Source organism: Geotrypetes seraphini, chromosome 6, assembly GCF_902459505.1.
Source record: "Geotrypetes seraphini chromosome 6, aGeoSer1.1, whole genome shotgun sequence".
Classification (NCBI taxonomy): domain Eukaryota; kingdom Metazoa; phylum Chordata; class Amphibia; order Gymnophiona; family Dermophiidae; genus Geotrypetes; species Geotrypetes seraphini.
The window spans coordinates 153674177-153698848 of record NC_047089.1 but is presented as its reverse complement, the minus strand read 5'-3'; the positions used below and the strand labels follow the sequence as shown (position 1 = coordinate 153698848).

The following is a 24672-nucleotide window of genomic DNA, read 5'->3' as shown; positions in this document are numbered from 1 at the left end:
AAGTTGAGTTGCTGAGGATTGAATAGTTAATTGTTGTTAGTTAAAATAAGTTGTATATGTAGTTATGTTAGTTAGAGAGCATGCAGCTTGTACGAGATAAATGTGTATGTTAAACAGTTATACGTGAATTATATATGCAGGTTGAGCATGTAGAAGTATGCAATTTGATGTAATTAGAGGGCGCCAGAGCGCTTAGTGCTCTGTGGAGGAGCTTGTAACATGAAAGAAAAAAAAAAGAAGAAATAGTTCCGTGGGGGAGTCAGGTCAGAGGATTCCAGAATATTGTCAACTGCAGGTTTCAGCCAGGGAGCCCTTCACCTGAGTGGAGCCGCTTGGAGATCTCGTTGGACTGAGGGAGGGGCGGAGCAGGGCTCCCACGCTCCTCTCCTCTCTTGGCCGATGGTGCAGGAGAAAAGGCTGCACTTGGTGGGGGAGAGCTTTTTCAGGCTCCCGAGGACTCGCGCTGGGCTGAGGGAGGGGCGGAGCAGGGCTCCCACGCTCCTCTCCTCTCTTGGCCGATGGTGCAGGAGAAAAGGCTGCACTTGGTGGGGGAGAGCTTTTTCAGGCTCCCGAGGACTCGCGCTGGGCTGAGGGAGGGGCGGAGCAGGGCTCCCACGCTCCTCTCCTCTCTTGGCCGATGGTGCAGGAGAAAAGGCTGCACTTGGTGGGGGAGAGCTTTTTCAGGCTCCCGAGGACTCGCGCTGGGCTGAGGGAGGGGCGGAGCAGGGCTCCCACGCTCCTCTCCTCTCTTGGCCGATTGGTGTTCTTTGTGCTCCTTTTGGTTTTCCTTTGTTCGGTCTCTTTTCCATTTTTTGAACAATGTTTTCTTGTCACTTATCGCCTTCTTCACTGCATTTGTTATCCACACTGGGTTTTTAGTTCTATTTTTTTTTGCACCCTTTCCTGAACTTGGGGACGCACAGGTTTTGTGCTTCGTGCACAGTGTCCTTGAGTAGGTTCCAGGCTTTTTCTACGGACTCCATCTTCCTTGTATTGCCATTGAGTTTCTTTCCCACCATTTTCCTCATGGTATCATAATTCCCTTTTTTGAAGTTGAGTGCCGTGGTTGTGGTTCTTTCCACTTTTGCTGATCCGATTTCTAGCCTGCACTGGATCGTGTTGTGATCGCTGTTTCCTAGTGGGGCTAATACTGCCACCTCCTTTGCGGGTCCCCCTAGTCCGTTGAAGATTAGGTCAAGAGTGGCGTCTCCCCGTGTTGGTTCCGTGACCAGCTGTTCCTTGAAACAGTCCCTCGTGACCTCCAGGAATTTGGTCTCCCTCATGCAGTTTGAGTGCCCAATATTCCAGTCTATCCCAGGGTAGTTGAAGTCTCCCATCACCACCACTCTTCCGCTTTTGCATACCTGCCTCAGTTCAGCCTCCAGGTCCTGGTCAATTTCTTCCGGTTGTCCAGGTGGGCGGTAGTACAGACCCAATTTTATGTCTGCTCCAGTTCCTCCCGGTAGCTTAACCCATAGTGATTCCAAGCCATCCGCCCTTACTGTTGTTTCCATCCTGGTTGAGGGAATGGAGTCTTTTATGTATAGCGCTATTCCTCCACCCTTTTTATGTGTCCTGTCTCTCCTGTATAGTTTATACCCTGGTATGGCCACATCCCATTTATTGTCATCAGTCCACCATGTTTCTGTGATTCCAATTATGTCTAGGTCCTTCTTGCTGGCTATGACCTCCAGCTCTCCCATTTTGGCTCTTAGGCTCCTGGCATTAGTGTATAGGCAATGTAAGTCCCGGTTGTTTGCCCTCCCTGTTGGTTTTCCTTGTGGTTTGGCACTTCTGCTGACCCCCTCATGGGTTGCCAGTCCCCGAGCCTCGTCCCAGTCATTCTCCTCCTGCGGTGTGTCTGTGTCGTCCTCAGCCTGTTTCCCCGTTTTTGGTTGCCGCTCTGGCTCCTGCTGTTCTCCGTTGATCCTGCTTGCTAGTTTCATTTGTGCCCTGGGCCCCTGCATTGCGTCCTTAGGTAATTTTTCCAAAATTTCCCACTCAGTCCCGAGCCCTCTTTCACAATGTCTTTGCCCCTCTGACTCCTGTTGTTCTTTGTTGATCCCGCTTGCTGGTTCCATTTGTGCCCTGGGCCCCTGCAATGCATCCATATGTCCTTTTTCCAAAAATTCCCACTCAGTCCCGAGCCCTCTTATACAATGTCCCTGCTCAGTATCCTTACTTGATACTGTTGTCCGACGTGTCGAGGTCAGATCGACTATCGGCTTTCCCCTTCTCCTCAGTTTAAAGCCAAGTCTATGACGCTCTGGACGTTGCGTGCCAGCATCCTCATCCCAGCCGTGCTCAGGTGCAGTCCGTCTCTCCTGTAGAGCTTGTTCTTCCCCAAGAAAGTTGTCCAGTTCCTAACAAAGTGGAAACCCTCCTCTTCGCACCATCTCCTCAGCCAACCGTTCATTGCTTGTAGTTCGCTCTGTCTCCTTGTGTCCGCTCTCGGTACTGGCAGGATCTCTGAGAAGGCTATCTTCCTTGTCCTCAGTTTCAGTTTCCTCCCCAGGATCCTGAACTGGTCAGTTAGTGTAGCCCTGTTGAAGTTCCTCCTGCTGACGTCGTTGGTTCCAATGTGGACTACTACTGCTGTCTCCTCCGTCTCAGCTCCCTCCAGGATCCTCCCAATTCTGTCGATGACGTCCTTCGTTCTTGCCCCCGGGAGACATGTCACTAGTCGGTCCTCTCTCCCTCCGGCTATGTGACTGTCCACTCCTCTCAGGATTGAATCTCCAACTACGATAGCTGATTTCCCTTTCCTCAGCTGTCTCTCTGGTCTCAGATCTGTGTCGTTTGCGCAGCCCGCTAGTCCTTCCTCCGGGCTCTGTTGGGTCCCCACCTCTGGTCTCAGGTCTGTGTCATTTGCGCAGTCCGCTAGTCCTTCCTCCGGGCTCTGTTGGGTCTCCACCTCATCTGCCTGTCCAGGTCCTCCGCAAGGTCCTACTCCCATGGCGTCTGGTGGATTCTGTTGTCCAACTGTTGGTTCTCTCCTGGTGTGTTGGTAGTCCTGTGCCTCCACCATCCTGTATAGGAGCATACCTTATGAAGGCTTTCGATAGCCTCCCAGAGTGCTTCCAAATCAATCACCGGTGGTTTCTTCAGCGGGTTCAGAAGGGAAGCTGAAATCATAGAAGTAGCTGAAATCTCCATATCCGGATTAGAAGTTCCATTCCCTAAACCGCCCTGAATTCCTAGTCCCCCAGTAGCTGGCGCTTGATGTAAGGAGTCCAGCGAGACTGGAACTGCCTCCGGGGTCAGGGATAAACCAAACAGCGCTGGCGAGGTCAAAGACATCCCCGTCGCTTCCTGTAGCGCCGTCGGCGTCCCTGACATTCTCCTGGGGCGTGGGGGAACTCTCGGACCCACTGGGCTAAGCGATACTTCGCTTTCCGAAGCTGAGATCGACCCCTCTCGGCTAACCGGAGCGCCATGGACAACCGGGACAGCAAACGATGTTATGGCTGTCTGGCGCGATAGCGGGGTGGCAAAGGAGGCAGGAAGACCATCCCTCTGTTTCCCTCTGCGCTTAGGCATAGCAAAAAGCAAATTAGTGAGTATTAAGCAATATTTAGTTTGCCGGAGCAGAGAGAGCCTCTAGCTATGCGACTAGCTCCGTCGCCATCTTGAATCCTCCCCCTTTTTTACCTTTATGATGAGAAAAAGAAGTTTGTTTTGTTTCCTTTTATGTAAAAATGTTTTTTTTCCTTTTAGACTATCTTGTTGTTTCAGTGTTGGAACTGGTATTGTATTATTTCTTTGATTTGACTAATAATTATGTCAAAACTATAAAATGAAATAAAGATTTTTTTAAAAAAAAGAAAAAACAGGTGTCTGTAAGTGCTCCTACCCTAATGAACATGCGCTAATTGAGAAATTAGCACATGGCTATTAATGGAGTAAATAGAAAATTTAGTCATTTTACATCCACTCTAAAAGTGGTCTCAACGTGTGAGAAAGCTAGCAATAACGCTGTCTCCTTTTTAGTACAGCCTAGTAAAAGAGCCCTATGGTGATTGTTCTTTAGCATCCCATATCAATCTGTCAGCAGACCCCCCCCCCCATTCACTCCACCATATCAAACTTTTCTATGGAAAATATGTATAGGCCACACAAGTTTGCTCATTTGTTTTCTTGTATAGCAGTATGTGGTTATTTTCCATCTTGAGTAGAGTGGTGACTTAGTTGTGTTAGTCCACTTTTAAAGGCAATAAATAGAAATAGAAGTGGACTAACATGGCTACCACACACTTTACTCAAGATGGAAGACACTGCATACAGCTATTTGAGAAAACAAATGACCCGAAGAAGGTTTTGCCCTTAATCGAAAAATGTATTTAGTCCAATAAAATAGATATCTTATTTTCTTTTCTTTGTTTTGCTCTATCTCTATTTCCTTTAAAAGTGGACTAACACAGCTATCACACCACTTGTATATTAAAAAGAAAAGATACTTAGTTCTGAAAGGCCAAATCTATTCAAATTACTGGACCCCTCCGTGCGGAGTGGCACAAGAATCCCCTATCTCACCCCTACTGTATAACATCTTCATAACCACCCACAATTCAATTAAACTAAACCTGGAGAATAGATATTCTGATATGCAGAAGACATTCTCCTTCTAATCCCCGTAGATCTGAACCCAACCAACCTCAACACCAAGTTATCGCTAGCTATAAATAAAGTACAAGAAAGGGCAACAAAACAACACATTAAATTAAACACCCCCGCCCCCCCCCCCAAAAAAAAAAAAAAGCTACTATGGTTTGGGAAAAAGACACACCATATCCCTACCTCTATCTCACTGACAAATTGAGTCATCCGTAACATAAAAAATCTACCAAGGTCCTGGGAGTCACCATAGACCAGTGTTTCTCAACGCTAGTGTAACTAACGCTAGCGGCAGCTGCATGGGGAAGTTAAAAGCATGCAGTGAGCTGCTGCTAGGGAGGGAAGAGGTACTGCTGGACAGGGAGAAGAGGTATTTCTGGACATGGGGATGGGAGAAGGGGTACTTCTGGACATGGGGAGAAGGAGAGGTGCTGCTGGACAAGGGGGAGGGAAAGGGAAGAGAGAAGAGGTACTGCTGGACCTAGAAGAAGGGGAGGGGAAGGGAAAGGTGCTGCTGGACTTGAAGGAGAAGGGGAGAGAAAGGAAAGAAAAGGTGCTGCATGCTGGAAGGGAGGGTTAGATGGTGCACAGGGAGAGAGCATATTAGTTATGAGTGGGAATGGAGGAGAGAAGGAAGGAAAATCGTTGCAGGATGAGTGAGAATGATAAGAGAGGGAGAAATGGACATGGTGTGGAGGGAAGTTTCGTGGAGACGCCAGGAAGTACTTCTTCACGGAGAGAGTGATCGAGCATTGGAACAAGCTTCCAGTGCAGGTGGTCGAGGCACGCAGCATCCCAGACTTCAAGAACAAATGGGATACCCATGTGGGATCCCTACGAGGTCATGCCAAGGGATAGGGTCACTAGGACTTGAATGAGTGGGTCAGTAGAGTGACAGTATAATTACAATTATACTTATGGGGTCAGAAGACTTAAGAGGGTGGGTAAATAGTGTGGGCAGACTTGATGGGCTATATAGCCCTTATCTGCCGTCATCTTTCTATGTTTCTATGTTTCTATGAGAGGGAGAAATGGATCATGGGGAGAGAACATGTGAGTAGGGTTGGGGAGAGATGGACTGGGGGTGGGAAGGAGGGATGTCACACTTGAGAGAAGGGATGAGGAGAAAGAGAAAGCATGCAGGAGGCAGAAAGTGTTGGACTCATGGAGAGAGGGACAGATGGACGGTGAGGGCAGAAAGAAGGGAAGGAGAAATGTCACACTCAGGGGAAGGGGAAGAGGGCAGAAAGTAAAAAGTTGGACTCATGGAGTGGAAGGGAATGAAGACCGGAGGAGACAAAGTGTGCAGGGGGCAGAGAGAAAGAAATGTTGGATTGGTGGAAATGAGAGATAAATGTTGGATGTGGCAGTAGAGGGAGTGTGAGATGCATCCTGGATCTTTCTCTCTCTTTCCCCACTCCCTTGATAGAAGGATAGTGAGAGAGAGGGAGACATGTTGCCAATGGGGGTGGAGGAGAGAGGAAGAAAAGGTGGACTCATGGAGGGACAGAGAGAGATGTTGGTTGGGGAAAGGAATGAGGTCTGGAGGAGAGGAAGCATGTAGGAGGCAGAAAGAAAGAAATATTGGATGCACAGTCAGAAGGAAGTGCAACCAGAGACTCATGAAATTACCAGACAACAAATGTAGGAAAAATGATTTTATTTTCAATTTAGTGATCAAAATGTGTCAGTTTTGAGAATTTATATCTGCTGTTTATATATGTCTATTTTTCTATAGTTGTTACTGAAGTGACATTGCAAATTTTAAAGTCATCTGCCTTGACCGCTTTGAAAAAAAAAACCCCGAATATAAATGATAATTAAGATTTTCTCTGCGTACAGTGTGCTTTTGTATTTTTCTAATTTTGCGGTTACCATTATGTGGCTACCATATTATATTGTGTATATATGAAAAAATGGATTGAAGAAATTGCATTAAAATTAGTACTATTATTATGGGGGTGGGGTCAGGGGCGGAGCTTAGTCAGGAATGGAGCAGAGCTTGGCCAGGTCTAGGGTGGAGCCTGGGCAAGTCTGGGGAGGAGCTTGCGTAGGGGTACTCAGTTGATATTTGTTAGACTTAGGGGGTACTTGGCTTGAAGAAGTTGAGAAACACTGCCCTAGAGAATTCATTGACATTCGAAAAACACATAGTTCAGGAGTCATATGCCACCAACACTAAAGGATACTTGTCCAATCAATAATACTGGCAATACTAGACTATGGTAATGCACTTCTCCCAAGACTATCAAAGAAGAAAAAGAAAAGACTGCAACTAATACAGAACACAGCAGCAAGGCTCACATTCTAATAACTGAAATTCAAACATGTCACACCACTACTGATTGAACTGCATTGGCTCCCTGTTGACAAACAAATCAAATTTAAGACATGTTGCCTAGTTTTCAAGATCCTACACGAAGAGTCCCCTGAAAGCTTCCTCAGATACGCAGAATTGCTTGGAAGACTGAAAAAGCAGAGCCTGATATTATCCTTTCCATCTCTGAAAGAGATAAGAGCCAACATAACAACTCCTTTGGCTACCAAGTTGGAAAAAAATGTGGAACACAATACCAACAGAGACCCACACTGTCCCCATATCCGCTCTGTTTCGCAATCCCTAAAAACATGGCTCTTCTAAAAATCCCGTCCGGGATTATAGCCCGACCCAAATTTGAACCAAATACTTAGCAACATGATGTAAACATATCACCCACTAATCCATCACACCAGAAATCTATGCTAAGAACAAACCAGACTCCCAAAATGTACACTTACATCTGGAAGGAATAAATGATTTACAATACAACTCATATAGCATCAACCATTACTATCATCACACTGAACGCTGATGAAGCTAATGCTGATTGCATGATACTAATGCTGCACCGACTACTACTGTTATTACATGACCAATTGTACTATATCACTACTCAGACTGCTGAAATTGCATTAACTCCCCCTTTCTGTAACCCGCCTTTGTGCCCCTGTATTTAATGACCAATCTCAAACTTAGTCTCTGTGAAATTTCAACAATTTTCTCCCGTCGTACCCACTTCCCTAAGGCCTGTCATGTCTCCATTTTTGTATAATGTCTGCATTGTGAATGTCCTGGTGTAACCCATTCTGAGTTTCAGGGAGGACGGGCTAGAAATCAAAATAAATAAATGTTGCTTTGAGTATTTGTTGTAACCAGCCCCAAACTCCGCTTAGGAGAATTTGTCTGGATATGAGCCAACAAATAACATGACATACCAAAAATGACCTCAGGCAATGACCAGTCAGCTCAGTACAATCATTGGTCTTAAGAAAAAACTCAACTTTAAACCATCAAATTTTCACAAAAAAATACCATCACAGTATAAATCTTATGATACAAAAAGATGAAATAACAGTTCCTCTCCTCTCTTAAATAAAACTGAACCAGAAAAATAATCAATTTTCAATACATTCAATGCATCCTAAAGAGCTCTTATCAAGCTGTGGTAAAAAGTGACAGCACACTCTTAAGCGAGTCTTTTATGTGTGTTAAGCCCAATTTTTCCACACTCAGAAAAGTTAGACGTCGGTAGCAGACCTACCACCACCTAACTTAATTGATTTAATGGCCTTTAAGCAACACGATAACTGATCACATAGTTTAAAAACAATTAAACAGTCATTTAAAAAAGAAGGCACTTCCACAAATGGCACAAAGACTGATGCAAGACTTACTGGTAGCACTGTGTGCTTTTTCTGGAGTCAGTCCAAGTGTGAGCTGGTTCAGGGATTTTGTGTTTGGTTGATATTGGGGGGAGGGGATTATTTGGGTGGTTATTGTTTATGATGAATTTATGAAATTGTATATCTGGATTTTCAGAAGGCTTTTGACAAGGTTCCGCATGAATGACTACTTCTAAAAATTGCGAGCCATGGAATCGAGGGTGAAATACTCACGTGGATTAAAAATTGTCTGGCAGATAGGAAACAGAGAGTGGGAGTAAATGGAAAAGCGTCACCAGTGGAGTGCTGCAGGGTTCAGTGCTTGGACCCGTGCTCTTCAACATATTATTATTATTATTATTATTATTATGTTCTTATATCCCGCCATACCCAAAGAGTTCTAGGCGGTTTACATCCATTACATTAGGATCCGGTCTGAACCCGGATTTACAAAAATTTTGTCGGAATTGCAGGTAGCGTGGAAGGAAGCAAAGTAGTTTTAGCACAGGTTTATCGTAGTTGGGTGAGAAGATAAAATGGAGGGTGTGGGAAACCAGAGGAGGGGGGGGAGAGGGATGTGGGGGTGGGGGGGTTGGAGTGTATGCGGGGGGTGAGGATTAAGGGTCTTGTTCGCGGAAGAGGTGTGTTTTGAGAAGTTTTCTGAAGTCTAGGTAGGTCGGGGCCTCTAGCATCATTTTTATAAACGATCTGGAAATTGGTACGACAAGTGAGGTGATTAAATTTGTGGACGATACGAAGTTATTCAGAGTAGTGAAGATGCAGGAGGATTGTGAACATCTGCAAAGTGACATAAACACGCTTGAGAAATGGGCTGCGACATGGCAGATGAGGTTCAACGTGGATAAGTGTAAGGTGATGCATGTCGGTAACAAAAATCTTATGCACGAATACAGGATGTCTGGGGCAGTACTTGGAGAGACCCCCCCCCCCAGGAAAGAGACTTGGGTGTACTGGTCGATAAGATGATGAAGCCGTCCGCGCAATGCGTGGCGGTGGTGAAAAGGGCAAACAGAATGCTGGGAATGATTAAGAAGGGGATCACGAACAGATCGGTGAGAGTTGTCATGCCGCTGTATCGGGCTATGGTGCGCCCTCACCTGGAGTACTGCATCCAGCACTGGTCGCCGTAAATGAAGAAGGACTTGGTACTACTCAAAAGGGTCCAGAGAAGAGCAACTAAAATGGTAAAGGGGCTGGAGGAGTTGCCGTAGAGTGAGAGATTAGAGAAACTGGGCCTCTTCTCCCTTGAAAAGAGGAGACTGAGAGGGGACATGATAGAAACATTCAAGATACTGAAGGGAATAGACTTATTAGATAAAGACAGGTTGTTCACCCTCTCCAAGATAGGGAGAACGAGAGGGCACTCTCTCTAAAGTTGAAATGGGATAGATTTCGTACAAACGTAAGGAAATTCTTCTTCACTCAGAGAGTGGTGGAAAACTGGAACGCTCTTCTGGAGGCTGTTATAGGGGAAAACACCCTCCATGGATTTTAGACAAGGTTGGACGGGTTCCTGTTGAATCAAAATGTAAGCAGTGTGACAGGGAAGCTCCTGTCCCAGTGAAAAGGACTGCTAAACCCTTCCAGCACATAGCCCAGGACCCTGCAAAACCTGGCATGGAGCCAGGACGGCCGGCTCAGCCAGGAAGGAAAGAGGAAAGGCAGGTTATAACACCTCCTAAAAGCCAGGTGGGGAGGGCATTGAAAACCAATCCTTTCCCCTATTACTCCTTTCCTCAAGCCCAGAAACTCCACCCTGGAGGGGGTGGAGTTAGCCCTCGGGGTGTGCCGACCAAACAGCTTCAAGTAGGAAGCAAAGAGAGTAATGAGGGAAGCTCAGGTGGCTCTAATCAAGAGAGCCCAGGCACACGCCATGACTGCAGCTTCCACAGAGTTCCTGTTCCCCAGCCCAGAACGTTTTCAGGATACCAGCCCAGCAGGAAGGGAAGTGGAATCCCTGGGAAGTACAGTACCTTGCCTAGCAAGTCATGGGAGGGAGACCCGGGAGTTTACCCTCAGAGAGAAAATGTTGCTAAAGAATTAGCAGGCAGGCAAAGAGGAGGATGAGAGGAACAGCTGGAGATGAATGCAGGGGAACACAGCCTTGAGTCCCTGAATGAGGAATGGGAGATGAACAGTGTTCCTGAAGAGAATGTGTTTGAGGAGGACATGTAAATAGGGGGAATGGATGTGTGAAGGATTCCCTCCTGCCCAGAAGAAATCCAGTCCAGGTTACTTTGAATCCTAAGTTAAAGCAAGGCTGTGAGCAGGGCAGAGGCAGCTCTGTCCCATTAAAGAAATCGTGGTTTAAAGTATGTTCTTCCATGCTCTATAAAAGTGGACCCCAGAGGGGAAGTAAAAGGCATAATTGGGAGGGCTTGGAGACCTTATATAAGGGAGGCTTGCCCTGCACAGATCAACAGGCGGAACTGTGCATGTCCCCGGGAGGGAATGGCATGGAAAACAGATATTCTAAAGAAAAAGAAAAACCAAAGTTATTAACTTAGTGCCACTGGGACTGAAAGAAATAAGTGACCACTTCAAGTGCAAGTGTGGGACGTGCCCGACTGGGTGAGTGAAAAGAAACGCTAGCTGGGAGCTGCCAACAATTCCCTAGGAGGGAAAGTGAGGATCAGTGAGGCAACTAAGGACATTTTGTTTTGCTTGGCTAATTGCATATGATTTTTGCCTTTCTTCTCTGTTGTCAAGAACAAAGTGATTCTGACCCCATAACTCTGTGCAAGCTGATTTGGACTAAGATATGGGTGATAGCACCAAAAGACATTGGGGCAACCTTTGCCCAATTTAACATTTTTGTTTTCTGCTTTCTTGCTGAGCACAGTAATAAACCTGGTGGATTTTGGCTATCAGATCCGGCATCCGGGTTTTTCTTTCTACCAGCCACATAAAAGGCGCTACAAAGAATCTAACTGTGGTTCGAGCCAGGGCTTCCCACCTACTCGGGGACTGGCCCGGCCACAGCAGGTAGGGCTGGTCTCAGGGTCTTGACCTGGGGGCCACCGCGGGAGTGGACTGCTGGGCACGATGGGCCATTGGTCTGACCCAGCAGTGGCAAATTCTTATGTTTTTATGTTCTTATACTTTGTAAACTGCCTAGCATATAGTGATTGAGCAGAATATAAGTTGGGCTGCTGGAGCTTTTGCAGTTCCTGGCCAACATGTCATGGAATATTGCGTGAAGCTATACTGGTTGAAGTTAGAAGATTGTATATACTTCAGACTGCTTGTGATGGTATAGTTGTGTTTGAATGGTTTGGCTCCTGCAAGTTTAGTGGGTACTATTCAGGCTTATGTCCCTTTATCAAAATTGTGCTTTTGTCCATCATGGTGATTTGTTTGTGCCATCTGTAAGGGAATTGAGACTAAATACCTCATATGTAACTATGTTTTCCTGTAGGGGACCTCAAGAATGGAATCTACTATCTTTGTACATTAGAAAGCAATGTAATTTTGATGGGTTCAAGAAGTTATTGATGAGACATTTATTTTGTAATATGAAATATGAGCATTAAGGCATCTGCTTTTGTGTAAGTGCTGGTCGCTTATTTTCTTTGTGCTTTTACATGTATTTTATGTATTTTTTATTATGTATGTTTACATTGTGAGCCGCTTTGGAAAAGACGAGTTATAAATAAAATTTAAAAAAACAACAAAAACATTCAGTCAAGACCCACATAATGCACTTATGTGGGTCAGGGCTGTATATTTGACGTAGGGTTAGCAGATTTTTGTGCGGAGATACCCAGACACATGGCCCTACCCCATTCTGCCTCTAGCCCTTTCCACCTCTAGTCCTGCCCCATCTTTGTTTTTCAACCTCCGGGTCATGTCTGGAGGATCTCCGAGCATAAGAGGATGCATGTGGCATCATCCATGCATGCTCAGAGGCCCTCCAGATGTGGCTGGGAAGTCGGGGCTTTCCAAAATCCAGACAAACTACAGGGTTTTGGAAAGTCCGACCGGGCACCCAAACAGTCCTTTAAAAAGAGGACATGTCCGGGTTTTCCCTGATGTCTGATAACTCTAATCTGACGGGACCTACCAAAAAGGATGTTCCATTCTTCCTTTGATTCCAATCGTTCCTCCAACAACCTCAACAAGAGAAGCCCCCCCTCCACACACATAATCTGCCCCTCTCACACAAGAATCCCTCCTCCAACATGGCCCTACCCCTCTACCATGAATGGAACCCCTCCCAAACCCACCTCTATTAAAGGCTTTCTCTGGGGCCTACTCTAATAGAAGCCCTCTTCCCACATCTCAGCATACCCCACTCCCTTAATAGACCTGCTTATTTAGTGGTTGTCCAGACAGGAGCAAACCACACTTGAACCTGCTTCTGGTGGCTCTGAATTAAAAATGGCTGTCATGACCGCTAGGTATGAAACAGAGGAGTAAAATAGCATATGTACTGTATAAGACATTTTCCAAAACTATATTTATTCTGCTTTTCCCTCTACCTGCATCAGTAAGAATTGTTAAACACAATGGGTCTTTTAGTAGGTGTACCTTATGCTAGTCAAATTTCTTTTCAGAATCAGCAACAAAGCACTCGCAGTAAAAGTGCCTGCATGCTTTCTAAGATGTGGGCTATTTTAAAAGTCACCAACTGAACCCTCATCTATGTTTAAATGAGGGTTGACTTGCAGTCCTCCTTATCAAGTCCTCTGGCTAAGAAATCGTGCCCACTAATGAGCTTGGTCATTTTTTCCCCATTGGTTAGGTCCCATCTTTCTTACTTTGTAAAATAAAGACTGCAGTTTCAATTCTGAGGTAGGGAGGCTGGACGGGGAAGAGGTCTCTTTTTGTAAACTGCTATATTTGTACCTTGGATCCTACCTGTAAATGTTACTGTTCTGGGCTGATTGGAATTTCTTCCACCCAAGGAATCTGTCTCTGCAGCATCCCTGCCTCTTGTGGTCAGCAGTATAGAACGATGAGGCCCTTCTAATTTATTCCAACAGTATTACAATTGTGACAGCCTGGCTTCTAATGCCAAGATGCAAATTCTATTCCAAATATGGTGTAACAGTCATGGCCCTGCAGAAGTCTCGTGCACGAAGTAAGATCAGAAGCCATGCTCTCACTTTTGGAAAACTAAATTCACAAGATCAAAAGTTCTACATTCTTAAACACGCTGCATCCAAAATCATAGCCTTGTGTGGTAAGTCATTATAGAGTCCTTTTAAAAGCACCTGTGGTAATGCTACTTTAAAACTTGCAAGCTTGAACTGACTGTTGAGGCTGCCAGATGCTGTTGCCGCTGGTGTAGGAACATTTTTCACAGTTTTCAATCTGTTACTTATTTTGCCAAGAAAGAATAATATTATAATAAGGAGGGAAAATGGAGCTACATTCTTTCAACATGACAGTGTTTAGCTAAAAAAAAGTATTTTTGATATAGGCTTTCAATTTAGTAATTGAACTAATTTAACCATGCATGCTCTTTTAATGATTTTTAATTTATTTTTTGCCTGGGTTTAGGAGACTGAGCAAATGAATTTCATGCATTCTTCTCTCTAAATAAGAAATAAAGCTGATTTCTGCTGAGGGAGAATGCATATTTTATTGTGTTTATTAAATGATTATAATATAGCATTCAGAATGCGTATGAGTCCTACGTGCTAAGGGGCCAGACTCCAAAAGCACTTACCTCTTACCCCTCTCTCTGACAATGATGCATTCAGTTATGCTTCAACTTACGTGCATGTCTTACATATTTACCCTCCCTTGTACGAAGCCGTGCAAGGCTTTTTTTATCGTCGACCATGGCAGTATTAGCTCCAATGCTCATAGGAATTCTATGAGCATCAGAGATAATACCACTGTGGCTGGTAATAAAAAAACCTAAAGCGGCTTCGTAAAAGGGGGCCTTAATTGTCAGAAAGTATCAATAATTGGCTTTAACTATCACAGCTGTCACCAATTTGAAGTAATGCATGTGAGTTACAAGCCATTTTGGGCTGGATTCTGAAAAAAGTCACCGAAAGTAAGGCACCGGCAGGCGCATACCAGCGTATAACTTAAGTGTTTTAATTGATTTTAAGTGGCATAATAATTGGTTGTGCCATTAAAAACCAATTAAAGACTCATTTATAACAAAAAATTAGGTGCTGCCAAGTGGTCTCTAGGTCTGACACCTGGGACAACAGCGCCTAGTGGCGCTGAAGCCTGGAGGTATATATGTTTAGCAGTGGCGCTGGACTTAAGCATCACTAGGTGCCACTGGCCATGATTCTGCAAGGACCCTAGGCGACAGAAATGTAGGCTTGTAAAACCCTGGCCTACATTTCCAATGCCTAGGGTCCTTGTTAGCCGTGATTTTGTAAGCAGCGCCTGCCCGTGATTGACATGCAGCAGGCACCTGTTTTCTAGGCTCCTGCCATGGCAGGTGCCGCTTACAGAATCAGCTCCTTTGTGTGCAATTTCTTCAGCACTCATTTGCAAAGAGGATGTACAAGTGGGTGGGGTAGGGGTATATGGGGATAATGGACATTCTTACTATTTGACCGGAGTCCCTTGGGTAAAATTGCCCTCCAAACCAAACCATAAACACACCAGGCTCTATCCGTCCACATGGGTGAAGGGAGAAAGAGATAACACACATACACACACAGTTATAAATCAGTCAGGAGGCCTCAAAGAGAATCCAGATGTAGCACTGAATTAGCCGCAGCGAGATCGGAGTCTCTGCCATTCCCAGTGTTGCGGTCCTTTTTATTGATTCCACAAAGTTCTTATCAATAGTACCTGTGCATTATTAGTGTTACGTACACAGACAGGAAAGATTCTCCAAATAAGGATCATCACATCTTTTCCAGTAAATGAAACTAGGTTTTGTTTCTGATTTCTCGGAGCAGCCTGAAAACCTAGACAAAGGAATTTATGGCCTGTCATAAAATTACAGCCTCTTCACAGTAAAAATGCATGAGGCGGTTTCTCTTACATAGAGACAGCTAAATTTTGTGTCTTAGCTACAAAATCCCAAATATACATAACTCTATCAGTAATACTTTTCAAAATGTAACAGACAGATCACCCCCCTACCCCTGCTCCCTGTTAGCATGCATTTTATACTGCAGAATACAGAGACACCAAAGGTGGCCAAACCCACAGCTAGAGATTTACTACTACTATGCTGGAGGTTTTTCTCATGGGCCCCTGCCATGTCTAATACCAACTGGCAGGTATAAGATCTAAAAACAGACACATTCTAATCAATAAAGAGAAAATAAAATTCCTTTTTTTCTGCCTTTGCTGGTCTAGTCATTTTATTTTTCTAATCATGTTGGCCCAGTCTCTGATTTCTGCTCTTTTGCCAGTGACTCTGAGTCCATTTGGCATTTCTTCTCTCTCCATGTTCACCATCCATTTTCCCTCCCCTATCTGCCCTATCCAGCATTTACCCTGTGTCCTTGTCCCTATCCTCCCACCATATTGAGCATCCCTCTTCTCTGTGTCCCTATTCTTGCCCTATCCAGCTTCACCTGTCCCTATCCCTCTCATGTATCCAGCATTGCCCCCTGTGTCTCTGTTTCTCCCCCTCATGCCTGGCATTGTCCCTCTTTGTCTCTATCCTCTCACATGTTCAGCATCTCTCCCTCTCTTTTCCCTCCCTACTGCTCCCTTACCTAGGGTGAGCTCCACCTGAGAATTCAGCAAGCATCCCTCTTCCCCCCCTCTCTCTCTCTACTATCCCCTTCACCCTTGCCTCCCTCCCCCTTCATTTACTTTTTTGGTGCCTACTTTCTAGTTCCCTATATAGAATAATACCCTTATTATATGCAGTCAGCAGTAGGTACAGACTACATATATGGATATATATTTTCTTAATTTAGAGAGTCATAGTGGGCATATATGTTGAACAGCTGAAACGTACGTGTTTCAATTGGAGCAGGATTTGAGCTGGTGGAGGGTGGATTTCAAGTTATATAGACATTTGTACAACATAAATAGTAGGTTTTTAGATTATTATAAAGTTTTGTGTTTAGACCTGGAAGGGGATAGGTGCTGAGTATGATCAAAGTGGGGAGTTTTGTATGCTCCTTTGCTAAAGAACAAAAACCAAAACCAAAACTGCAGACCATGTGCAAGATGTGGGCACTGTTTATTACAATATTAATGCAGTATGGTAAATATACCACCTTATTACCAACCAGTGGACCCAACACGGTCCGTGTTTCGGATAACACCTTCCTCAGGGGTCCGTGGTGGATAAGGTATATACAAACCGCATTGAACAAATCAAACAAATGCCGTTCCGGCTCCAAAGTACATTGCAGCACTGCATCGCTATCGTTGGGTCCACTGGTTGGTAATAAGGTGGTATATTTACCATACTGCATTAATATTGTAATAAACAGTGCCTACATCTTGCACATGGTCTGCAGTTTTTGTTTTTGCTTGCTGTTTGTTTACTGCAGATTCCATTGAATTTTCTTTTCCTTTGCTAGAGATAGCAGCGTACTAATGAGAAAGACAGCAACAACTATCTAGGATGAGAGGAGATATAGGATGGCAGCTGAAATATATCCTTAAATGTACAGTATATGAAGCCTCAGTGGTTACTCAAGTGGTACATTTTTCTCCCCCTACTTACTTTTCTGTATTAGGGTGCTGGTGATTTGAGTGTGCTCCTGATTCAAGCCACCAGGTGATATGTATATACGAACTGCTGGCAGAAGAAGTGGAAGTTGTGGAACAGTGATTGAGCTCTGGCTGTATAAGTTTTATTAGGCCTCGGTAGTTATTAGCGATAGGTCTTCTGTTTAATGTTACAGGGATATCAAGGATAAACCATCCGAAAATCTGATATTTTTAGAATGAGACTGAAGGCCAAAGGATGGGATTTTTCAAACAAGTTATTCAGGGTATAAACCTAAAAAAAGAAAAAAGAAAAAGCATAAAATAATATTTGGACTTCTTTGGAGCCTCTGAAAGGATACAGACAGACTGGAGCCAATATGGAAAATTTCTAGAGCTGTCAAGTTACCCAGATTCAAGAGGAAGATTTTAGGTCAGTCCTAATAATCTAGCAATCCTATCCTGTTGTATTATTGGACTGAAGCAGTGAGTTCAATGGGTAGGACTACAAATATCACACTGCTTTAGGTTGTAAGTTCAAAACCAGAACTGGCCATAGAGTCCTGGAATTGGTGAATTTAGCAGAATGGTTTGGTCATTGGAATTTTTGTTGACATCTGTTATAATATTATGTATTTTAGAGATCATGTCAAGCGCAGTATTAAACATGATTAATATACAAACCATATTTCAAAAACATTCTTCTTGACAATTCTCTTATATTTGACAAGGATTTTTCATCAAATATGTGTTTGAGCTAGATACAGTGCAGTACTACAACTACGTGTGACCTCCCCCCTGAAAAAAATACCTCTGCCTTAAATTCAATGGTGTTAGATTGTTCAGAAGGCACTGAGAGGAGCATTTTCAATAGGACGTCTAAGTATTTAAGAAGTGATCGCCAACCTTTTTCATGTAAACTGCCGTAGTGTGAATATGAGAAAACTTTAAGGGCTATCAATAGATTTCAAGTTTACACATACGTACTACTAATTTTGTAAATGTTTATGTTTATTGAATTTTATAGATCACCCTTCAACGAGCATCAATGTGGTCTACAAATTAAAAGTCAGAAAGGAAATATATCATAAATAAGAAAGGGGAAACAAGCATTTTTGTTCCAATCCAACAGAGCTACCTGGCAGCAAACTCAGCCCTCTTGACCAATGGCCCTCATAAAAAAGGTTTTGAGGAGAGCAAGAAATTTAAGATATGACATCTCAGAACAGAGTTCAGAAGGAAAAGAATTCCACAATGATGGCACCAAAGAAAAAATAAAAGAAAAGCCGAGTGGCTTGTAGAAGAAAGTCTAGTCATGTGAACTGGAGGAGTAGACAGTAGTTAACTGGTGAGAAGAAGCAGATTGAAGTGAACGTATTGGCTGGTATGGGATAATAAAGGAGGCTAAGTAGGAAGGGAGTCCAGTGTGCAACATCTTAAAGGCCAATGTAAGAAATTTGTGCTCTATGCGATATTTCACTGGGAGCCAATGGTGTTTTATCAATAGAGGAGTAATGTAATCGAAATGAGCATGTGTCAGTAGTCGGACTGAAGTATGCTGAATAGTTTGAAGCTTCATGAGAGACACCAATGGGAGATCTACACAGACAATACTACAGTAATTCAGCTTTGAAGTAACTAATGTGTAAAGTAGCAAAGGAGACTTTGTCTATGTAGGACCGAATGGAACAAATGAGTCTGAGAGAATGGAAACTTGATTAAGAACATAAGAATTACCAAACTGTATTCACATCATGGATCAAATGGTGGACTTGAGAGATTATACAAATATTTGATTTCTATATAATTCATTATGTTTTATTTGTTCTTTTGTTGTAATCACTTTCTGTACAAGATGTATCTTGATTTGTTAATTTGAAAATTATAAATAAATAAAAAAAAAAAAAAAAAGAATTACCAAACTGTGACAGGCTGAAGGTCCATCAAGCCCAGCATAGGCAGCGGAATGCTTTTTTGTTTGGGGGGGCCCAAAAGCTCCACCCCAGATCCCGCCCAAGCTCCGCCCCAGACCTCGCCCCATAATAGTACTAATTGTAATACCAATTTTTCCATTCATGTTTTGGAAGATTATATTGTGTGTTTATATACACACAATATAATCTTATTAACAACACATAATGGTTAACCACAAAATTAAACTACACAAAGCACACTGTATGTTTCTCAACTTTCATTCCTACCAGAACACCTGGCCTTGGTCATACATGCAGAACACAGATAACCTCTATGCACGTACGGGATTACAAACTAAGGGCTCCTTTTACAAAGGTGCGCTAGAGCCTTAACGCACGCAATAGTGCACTTTAAATTCCCGAGCGTGCTAGCCACTACTGCCTCCTTTCATTAGCTTTTTGGCTACCGCGTGCTATAACGCGCGATAATTTTGTGCATGCACTAAAAACCCTAGCACACCTTGGAAAAAGGAGCCCTAAAAGTACTAATATATACAAACAAAATCCTAAGATTTAAGACTCTGCATGCAATACAACCCCAAAGAAACAGAAACAAATGCATTTCTTCCTGAACATTGCAAAATATACCCCCCCTTTTTTTTTTTTAACAAAACCGCAATAGCAGTTTTTAGCGTAGAAACTCTGTGCCAGCCTGCACTAAAAACTGCTATTGCGGTTTTGTAAAAGGAGGGGATAGACAGTCGATGTAAATTCTCAGAATTGGCACATTTCAATCACTAAACTGAAAATAAAATAATTTCCCCTACCTTTGTTGTCTGGTAATTTTATTTTTTCTAACCATCTTTTCCCAGTCTCTGGCTGCAATTCCTTCTGTCTGTGCTCTTAATTGTGTATCCAGGACCTTCTTATCCATTTGCTGTTTTTCTCTCCTTTTTCAATTTCTGCCCTACATTCATCTTTGTGTAAAGAGAGAACACTACCCCTAGTTTCACTTAAAAGTTGTTCAAGAGCTGCTATACATATGTAAAGATCTGCTCAGAGATATGGAGGAGTTTTTTTTTAAGGAAACCCCCCCATACCACCTCACCACCCAATCATTGCTAGATCTTTCATACTTTTAAGTATAACTTAGTGCTAAATAAACTATAAATCAATCAAAAAAAAAATCAAAATTTCTTAACTTGAAGCTTGGTTTCTTGGTTCCAACGTGAACATGTTTTGTGCTCCTGCCTCAGGAAACCAAACAATCTAAAATTCAGCCGCACTGAATAGAAAATGCTAGGCGGCAATAGGTGATTGGAATCTTTTAACAACTTGTATATTCACAGGACACTCCCACAACTTTCTCCTATGAATATAATTTTCCTTTTTGGTGGGTGAATTTATGTTCAAGCTATAGATATGAGAAAATGAATGCTGACATGTTGGGGCATAGCAATTTATTTAAATTGGTTTGGGGACCATTGACATCTTTTATTTCTTCATTATAGTTGTCTTTTGTCTTTAATTTTTGTTTATTTTCATGCACATTGTGACCAACCCAGCACCAGTGCTGGCTTACTCCCAAGAAAAGGCAACATTAGGAACTTACGGTCCCTTACCAAAAGAGCTGACCAGTTCAGTAGCCATAGTCAGGAGTTAGCTGGCTACTCCCCAGGCAGTGAAGCTGAACAAGTCAGGGACTGGTTACCTAGCCACACACAAAGGAGACCTCAGGAAAGATTTATTGCTGAGTCAAGAAGGTTTACTGTTTTTTAAAGAGAAGCCTGGTATTTTGAGACAGTCCCTTAAAAAGCAGTATGGAGGAAGCCAGGCTCCTCAGCTTAGAGAATCAATTCCCCTCCTCCGTTCCAGGTGCAGTGGGCATGGCTCTTCCAAGCATAAAATGCAGGGCTTGGAACAGCTAGAGGAGGAGCCGGGGGAGGAGCAAGAGAAGCAGATGAAACAGCTTCAGGAGCAGTGCTGGAGGCAGCAGAAGGAGCTGGTGGAAAGGACCAAGGGAGCAAAGCAGTGCCTTGCTGAGCCATGGTTGGGCTAAGAGGTAGACATGCTTGAGGAGGGACTGGCTTCACCACAAACCTCCAGGGAACCACCAGATTGGGAAGCTATGGATACCACCTGTGGGCCAGAGGCAGTCAGTTACCTTCCTGAAGTTATGTAGGTGGGTCCCTGAAAGAAACCTTTGAACTGTTTTGAATTGGGGTTTTTTTTCCCCTTTGCCTGTTTGGTGTAAACTGGGGCTGGGAAGCCGAAACTTCTATAGGAGGAAGCAGGAAGCTGACTTTGGGGAGTTTTATTTCTTTTCCCCTATCAGTGTTTTGGAGTTTTTTCTTTTCCTGCATTTCTTTTTGCCTGTGAAGTTTTTTCCCTACCGCTCAGTTTGGCAGTAATTGCAGCCAGGTGTGGACTATTGGGAATGGGTTCCTGGGGAGAAGGCTCAAGAGCCCTAGAAGTCAGACCAAGAGGATTGGCATTTATTTTGAGGTTTTTTTAAATAAATGCTAATGTGAATTTCTTCTCTTTTGTGCAAGCCAGACCACACTTACCACTTCAACCAGGAGGAAAAGGAACAACCATCCTTTCTTTGAAGTACTTACCAGCATAAAGCCATTACAGGGAGACCACCTGCAGCACAAGCCATTGCAAACAGCTACAACTCAGTGGTGCAGTTTATGGTGTATCTTCTTTCTGTGTGGCATTGCATATTTCTCTGCAAAGTTTTCTTTTTGAGTTTCATGAAAACTGTGGTGTGGATTGTCTTTGTGATTTACAATTGCCAGCCTGACTATTTTGCTTTAAGCCCAGTGAAAGGGCTAAATAAAGACTACTTTTTCTTCTCACTACTTGTTTTGTATGGTGGTGTTCTTGGCTACTACAGCCAGGATACCGGCTGGAGCTGGGCAGGCTCCTGGGCCAGTGTTTACTCCTAAGGGGAACATGCCAGGGATCCGAATCTAGTCCCCACCAGCGCCCTCTGCTGTCCTGACTAGAGGCCTAGTGGGCGACAACATCGAGGAAAGGATGAGGGTGGGGGAAGGGATACTTTTATCTTAATTTTAGCCCTTTGAATACATACATCCAGGTGGGTGGGAGGAGGGTGGGATTACATTACTACTTTTAAATAGGGACAGGTTATTGAAAGAATCTATGCATTTATGTTTTTGTTGACTAGTTATTGGATGGGTGGGTGGGTTTAAATGATCACGTATGTCTGTAAGATGAATATGCTTTTCTTGATTTATTATATGTTTATATACTTCTGTATTGCACTGTTGATATATGGAAAATCAATAAAGATTTAAAAAAATAATAATAAATTATTGCCTAAAAGAAGGTACTCTCAAGAGATGTAAGTGTATGCTGTCTCTTTTGTCTCTGTTGCTATCTTCCTTTCCTCTATCTTATCCCTCTCTTATACTTCGTAATTGCCACACTTAAGTTTCAAGTTTATTTAAAATTTGATGAATCGTTTAATTGTAATACAAAGCGATGAACAAGTCTAAAAATAATACATCAACAAATACAAATGCAAGGCTTCAATACAAATAACATAGACACAACACTTAACAGGGCCAAAAGGGAAGAGAGGGGAAGAAATACAATGTTCAATAGATGGGTAATGGATATAACAATAGGGAGGGATATAACAAAAAAAAGAAAAGATCAAAAGTTGGAGTTAAAAGGCGTGTCCTAACTATAAAAAGCTAGCAGTCAAAAGCATCTTTAAAAAAGAAAGCATTTTAATTTGCTTTTAAACTTATCAATGAGACGTTCTTCCCTTATATGTATTGGAAGGGAGTTCCACAATTGTGGAGCGACAACTGAAAAAATATATTGTCTCCTTGTGTTAATGGATTTAATAGAGGGGACAACCATCAAATGTTGATCATTAGATCTATGTGATCGGGTGGGGGCATAAGGTATTACGACTTTGTCAATAAATGAAGGAGATTTGTAAATTAATGATTTAAGGGTTAGTAGACATATCTTGTAGGTTATTTGATGTGCCACCGGCAGCCAATGAGATTTTTTGAGAAGTGGTTAAATATGGTCAAATTTCTTTGCTTTCCATATGAGTCTAATAGAGACATTTTGGATAAGTTGCAGGCGCCTAATTTTTATAAGAGGGATTCCTGTGAACAAAACATTACAGTAGTCAATTCTGGAAATGACTAATGAGTGGATTAAGATGTTAAGAGATTTGGGTTCTAACCATTTGGAAACTGAGCAGATTTGTCATAATCTAAAAAAAGTGGATTTGATTATGCTGCTAATGTGCTCGTGGAAAGATAATTTATGATCGAAGATGACCCCTAATATCTTTATAGATGTAACTGCACGAAGGGTAGTGCCAACCAAAGTAATGGGGTGATGAAGTTTGTCTTTTGAAGGGAAGAGCATTACATTGGACTTATTGGCGTTAAGTGCCAACTGATTTGTATCGAGCCAGTAATGAATTTGTCTAAGCTTCTGATTAATAGATTCAATTCCTGATGGGTTCTCAGGGTCTAGAGAATAGAGAAGTTGAATGTCATCTGCATAAGCAAACGCATTGAATCCTATGGACTGAGAAAGGGTCATCAAGGGAGCCAGAAAGATGTTAAACAGGAGGGGTGAAAGAATAGACCCTTGGGGAATTCCAAAATTATTGATGAGTTTTTCGGAAATAGTATTAAATGAAACTAGTGAAGATCGATTAGAAAAATAGGAGCAAAACCAGGCCAGGACCTGATCGGTGATACCTATAGATTCCAGTCATTTGAGAAGAAGGTCTTGAGCCACAGTGTCAAATGCCGAGGAGAGGTCGAGGGAGAGCCCGAAACCTGCAGGGGCGCGTGTGCTGACCCGCCCCTCCCCCGAAACCAGCGGGGGATTCTTTAAGAAGAGAGCGGCACCAACGGCACTCAGCTGTTCGGCGCGAAGGCGCACGGCAAAGGCGCGTGCGCCTTTGTGAAGCGACAACCAGTGAAGCGACGAACATGATTGACTCCAAAACATCATGATAAGTATAATAACCTGTCATAGCTGATACTACAGTATTGCAATTGTTTATCTCCTGATATAGCTGATATTATCGTATTGCACCTTCCCCTGTCTATCACCTGATTTTCTACTCCTCTTCTCCCAAGCAGTTTAAACAGTAGGCAAAAATGGCGACTTTCAACATTTAAAATGTTATAGAAGGTACTCTGGTGTAACGATGAAATACCCCTCAACCCAATTCCTATTCATTTTTCCTGGCCCACACCAATTCCTTTATGATTATTCAAAGCTAGGCCTGTTACAAATACCCGTGGTTAATAGAGCTCGAAATTCATTCAAACCCCATAAAAACAAGATCAAGGAAAGAAATTTGAAAAAAAAAGAATGCTTTAGAACACCCACCCCAAATAAGTATGAAAATCTAAAGGGATATTACCTGAACACCCGTTCAGTAAGAAACAAAGCTCAAATACTGCACGATTGGCTGGCGCAAATGAGTCCCGACTTCCTATTTTTGACTGAAACATGGATGGTGTCAGACACCGATATGATTATGAAAGAAATGTCACCCCAAGGTTACAAAATAATACCTCTATCGAGAAACTGGAAAAAAGGGGGTGGTATAGCAATAATTTTAAAAGAATCCTTTGAATATAGCAAAATAGACTCAAAAACCACAAAAGGCCTAGAAATATTAACTTGCAAGATCACCAACACCCAACTGGAAGAGGCATTAACTGTGACACTTTTTTACATTCCCCCCCCCCCAAAAGTAGACTAGCGCTAGAAAGGAACATACAACCTGCTACTGGGA

General features: G+C 43.1%; 1 protein-coding gene across 1 annotated transcript in view; it reads right to left on the bottom strand.

The window, feature by feature from the left end:
- The window catches only part of SLC5A7 (solute carrier family 5 member 7), a 336327-nt gene extending 323084 nt beyond the window's left edge, over positions 1–13243 (bottom strand). The window contains exon 1 of the mRNA XM_033949058.1: positions 13198–13243. The gene's annotated coding sequence lies outside the window, so the exon portion shown is untranslated. The remainder of the gene's footprint in view (positions 1–13197) is intronic.
- Between the last annotated feature and the right edge of the window lie 11429 nt (positions 13244–24672).